Source organism: Passer domesticus, unplaced genomic scaffold (genome assembly GCF_036417665.1).
Source record: "Passer domesticus isolate bPasDom1 unplaced genomic scaffold, bPasDom1.hap1 HAP1_SCAFFOLD_111, whole genome shotgun sequence".
NCBI lineage: Eukaryota > Metazoa > Chordata > Aves > Passeriformes > Passeridae > Passer > Passer domesticus.
In genome coordinates, this window is record NW_026989910.1 from 17,501 (window position 1) to 22,500 (window position 5,000).

Consider the following 5,000-nt stretch of genomic DNA (forward strand, 5'->3'; position numbering starts at 1 on the left):
GCCATCCCAGCGTGCGAGAAAAGTGCCACCGACCGTGCCCACGGGGCCACCGGCTTTCACCCGCCACGCGGCAGTCGGCTTCCCCTCCGGCAAAAAAAAAAAAAAAAAAAAAAAAGCCGGGCGGGGACGGCACGATAAAAAGGCACATGGCGCGCGCGTTCGGCAACGGACCCGTGCTAACCACAGGGGCCGCGGGCCCGGGCCGAGGGGCGACCCACCGGCATCTCGCCCCTCTCTCTCTCGCTCTCTCTCTCTCTGCACACCTTGGCTTGCGTGGCCCGCGCACCTTTGTCGCGCGGCTTCTCGGGTGCCGCGGCTTAAGGCCGCCGGAAAGGGGGGGGGGGGGGGGGGACCGTCAACGACGGCCGGCCGGGCAGCCCCCACTCCACCCGCACGCCGGCTCGCTAACAAAAAAAAAAAGGCAACGTGAACGGACCCCCGGTGGAAACCCAGCCTGCCCTGGCGGAAGCGGCTCAGCCGCACCACCCGCAAAGCGAGGTAGGACGAGGCGCCGCCGCCTCGCCCTCGACATGCCGGGGGGCTCTCTGTCGGGCTCCGGGTCCGTGCTAGGGCAAGGCCGGCCACCGCGGCCGGCCTCTGCCCCTGGAAAAATCCGCCCGCTACGCGGGTCCCCGGCTTAAGGCCGAGGAAGGGGGACAACGCCGAAACAAAAAAAAAACAAAAAAAAAAAAAAACCCACAGGCCGGGGACGGCGGTGGCGCCACCCCGGCTCATCGGGCGACTGCCGTCGCCGAGCCCCTCAAGCGACGCAGCAGGCCGAGGCCAGGCCGCGCGTCCCACTGCGCGTCCCCCGCCGCCCTTCCGACACGGACACGCTGGCAAACAGGTCGGGAGCGGGGGACGGGACGCCGCCACCTCGGCCGAGCGGGCCATCCTCGGGGCTCTCGGAGCAAGGGCCAGGAAAAACCCCAGCCGCGTCCACCCTCCGACTGCCGGGGGGGGAAATAAAACAAAATAGAAAAAAATTAAAAGGCGCCCGCCGAGCGGGGCCCCGGCTTAAGGCCGAGCCACACACAAGGGACGAGGCGCCGCCGCCTCGCCCGCCACCGGGCCGGGCCGGAGCGGGACACGCTCACGGCTTTTCTCCACCTCACCTCGGCCAGCGAGGGGCTCTCACACGGCTTTTCGACTCTCTCTCTCGGCTCCGCGGGGACCGGCCCCTTTCCCCCGGCTCGCCCTCGGTCTCTCTCTCTCGGCTCCGCGGGGACCGGCCCCTTTCCCCCGGCTCGCCCTCGGTCTCTTCTCTCTCGGCTCCGCGGGGACCGGCCCCTTTCCCCCGGCTCGCCCTCGGTCTCTTCTCTCTCGGCTCCGCGGGGACCGGCCCCTTTCCCCCGGCTCGCCCTCGGTCTCTTCTCTCTCGGCTCCGCGGGGACCGGCCCCTTTCGGGCTCCACACACGTCTCTCTCGCGCCCCACGATCGGTCGCACCACATCTCTCTCCCTCGGGGCCCTCCACACTGCGCCAAACCTCGCTGGGGCAACCACGGACGGAACCGGGAACAAAGCCACGCGACTCGTTCCTCGGTTAGGCGGCGTGCTCTCCAACCCTGGCGCCACCGGCACGCGCGGCCAATCCAGCCCACCGCCATCGGACACAGGCGCGGAGAACCCTGCCTGCGGGGACGCGGCCCGTCACCTCGCTCCCATAGTACGGACAGATAAGTCCAAGGCCGCCGGCGCCTCCAAGAGGACCGATGAAAATCGACCGGGAAGGAGCGCCGCCGCAGGCCGCCTCCTAGCATGACGTAGCGGGAGGCGGCCGAAAACAGCGACCCCTTGGTGAACTTCCGGAGCCGGCTGAGACAACAGGTCTACCCGGCGCCGGCCGAAATGTGACCAAGTCCCTTCGGAACGAGGTAGACCTGTTGTCATCCGTCAGCGCCCGCCGCCCGGGGACCGCGCCGAGCCTGGGCGGGCGCGGAGCCGGGGTAGACCTGGTGTCTCCCGGGGAGCCGGGGTAGACCTGGCGTCCTCTCCGGCGCCGGGATAGACCTGGTGTCCGTTCCCGAAGCCGGGGTAGACCTGGTGTCCCCTCCCGAAGCCGGGGGTAGACCTGTTGGCTCCCTTCCCGAAGACGGGGTAGACCTGGTGTCCCCTCCCGAAGCCGGGGTAGACCTGTTGTCCCCTCCCGAAGCCGGGGTAGTACCTGGTGGCCCCTCCCGAAGCCGGGGGTAGACCTGTTGGCTCCCTTCCCGAAGACGGGGTAGACCTGGTGTCCCCTCCCGAAGCCGGGGTAGACCTGTTGGCTGCCCTCCCGGAACCGGGGTAGACCTGGTGTCCCCTCCCGGAGCCGGGGTAGACCTGTTGGCTCCCCGAAGCCGGGGTAGACCTGTTGGCTGCCCTCCCGAAGCCGGGGGTAGACCTGGTGTCCTTGCAGAGCTAGGGTAGACCTGTTGTTCTCCGCTCGCCGCCCGGGGTTCGGGCGCCTCGCTGACCCCGCCAAGCCTGCACAGCCGGGGGCAGCTCACGGCCTCGTAACGCCCCGGAGCCGGACGGCTCTATCAGCCCTGTCCCACTCAATGAAGCCCCCTTCCCCGCCCCCCCCCCCCCCCCCCCCCCCATTTCTAAGACCAATTCATATTTTCGAGGTTTTGGGGTTTTTGGAGGCTTTTTTTTTTTTTGGTGGGCGTTGTGGGGGTGGTTTTTGGTTTTGGGTTTTGTTGGTTGTTTTTGTTTTTGCTTTTGTTTTTTTTTTTTTTTTTTTGTTTTTTTTTTTTTTTTTTTTTGGTTGGGTTTGGTTTTGTTTGGTTTTGTTTGGTTTTGTTTGGTTGGGGCTTTTTCTCTTTTGGATTTTTTTCTTGGGGGGGGGTTTTGTGTGTGGGGGGTTTTCTGGTTGGTATTGTTGTTGTTGTTTTTCCTTTGCTTTGCCTTGCCTTGCTTTGCTTTGCTTTGCTTTGCTTTTGTTTGATGCTAGATCTCGGGGCTTTTTGGGGGGGGAGTGGGCGTGGGGCTTGTGGCTTGTGGTTCGGTTGGTGGGCTGGTGGGGGCTTTTTTTGGTGTTTCTTTGGGGGGCTTTTATTGTTGGGTTTGGTTTTGGTTCCCCCCCCCGGGGTTGGTTTGGTGGGGTTTTGTTTGTTTTGTTTTTTTCCGTCTGTTTGTTTTTTTCTTTTGTCGTTTGTTTGGTTTGGTTTTGGCTTTTCTTGGGTTTCTGCCCGCCCCCCCCCACGCCGCGACTCGGCTCGACCCGCCCCGCCCCGCCCACGGGGAGAGGAGGCGGCGGCGGCGGCGGCGGCGGCGGGGCAGCCGCCGCCGGCACACGGGCGGCCGCTTTCGGACGGGTTCTTTCACGGTCCGCAGAGGTCTTCAGCACTCGGCGTGGCTCTGGGGGGCCGCGGGGGCTCGGTGGCGAGGCGCCCGTGGCCGGCACCACGAAGCCGCCGGCCCTTGTCCGCACAGAGAGCGACAGACAGACACGGGGACACACACCCGCTCCACGCACTCACATCCCGATGCCGCTCTCTCAGAGCACCACACCGCCCCCCCCCGCCCATAGGCACGCGCCCTCTCGCGTGCCCTCTCTCCCCGTCCCCGTCCCCGTCCCCGTCCCCGTCCCCGCGCCTGCCCTGGTCCCTGCCCTGGTCCCTGCCCTGCCTGTCGCGGCCGCCCCCCCGGCCAGCCACGACGGTTGGGGGGCCGCCCCGCCCTGCCCCCCTCAGACTCCCTGCTGCCGCCTGCAGACTTTCCTCGCCTCCGCCCAATGACGGTTGGGGCCGCCCCGCCCTCACCCCCCCTCCCCCCCAGACTCCCTGCTGCCGCCTGCAGACTTTCCCGGCCTCCGCCCAATGACGGTTGGGGCCGCCCCGCCCTCCCCCCCTCAGACGCCCTGGCGCCACCTTCAGACTTTTCAAGCCCTCTCCCCCCCCACCCCGGGCTCCCATCGGCCTGTTTGCACAGCGGCAGCGGCAGCGGCAGCGGCAGCGGCAGCGGCAGCGGCAGCGGCAGCGGCGGGCGGGCGGGCGGGCGGGCGAGGAGCCGGCCGACACCGAGGCAGCCGGGAGGTTCGGCCAGCAGGGCGAGAGCCTGCTGCAGAGGCGGGGCGGGGCGGGCGGGCGGTGGCGGGATGCCTAGCGCACCGTCCCTTTTTCCGGGAAACTTTCTGTTCGTCTCTCGCCGAGCCTTTTGGTTTGATGGCGTTCCTTCCTTCCCTCCCGCTCACCCCTGGCCCCGGCCCAGCCCGCGGCAGGACGGCAGCGGGGAGAGCGGCCGAAGGGAGCGAGCGATGCGGCAATCGAGCCGGGAGCCGGGCCGCCGTCGCTCGGGCCACGGGGGCGGCGGCAGTGCCGCCGGCGCCCAAAGGCTCTCTCCTTCCCTTTCGGTCGGGGCAGCGGGAGGCGGGCAGGCTGTCTGCGGGGGTGGGGGGGGGGGGGGGGGGGGGGGGAGGTGGGGGGGGGGGGGGGCGGGCGTGCGTCCGGCTGGCGGCGAAAGTCGGCCGCCTTCGCCTCCCGGCTTTCGGGAGGAAAGGGCGCGTGCGAGCCGCTGCGCGCGCCCCCTGGAGCGGGCACGAGCCTGCCGGTCGTGCGGGCCGCCCGCCTCGCACGGGCTCGCGGGCCCGGGCCGCGGGGGTGCTGCGCGTCCGATCGAGGACGGCTCCTCAGCCAAGCGCACGCCAGAGGGCTCGGCCGCCAGGGGGCGGAGGCCGACCGGGGACAGCAGGTCTACCCACGGGCGAGGCGGCTGTCGGCTAAGGCCAGCCGGGGACAACAGGTCTACCCCGGAACTCCGAGGCCAGCCGCGGCCAACAGGTCTACCCCCGGAGCGCCGAGGACCTCCGACCGGGGACAGCAGGTCTACCCACGGGCGAGGCGGCCGTAGGCGAAGGCCAGCCGGGGACAACAGGTCTGCCCCGGAGCTCCGAGACCGGCCGGGGACAACAGGTCTACCCCCGGAGCGCCGAGGACCTCCGGCCGGGGACAGCAGGTCTACCCACGGGCGAGGCGGCCGTAGGCGAAGGCCAGCCGGGGACAACAGGTCCGAGGACCT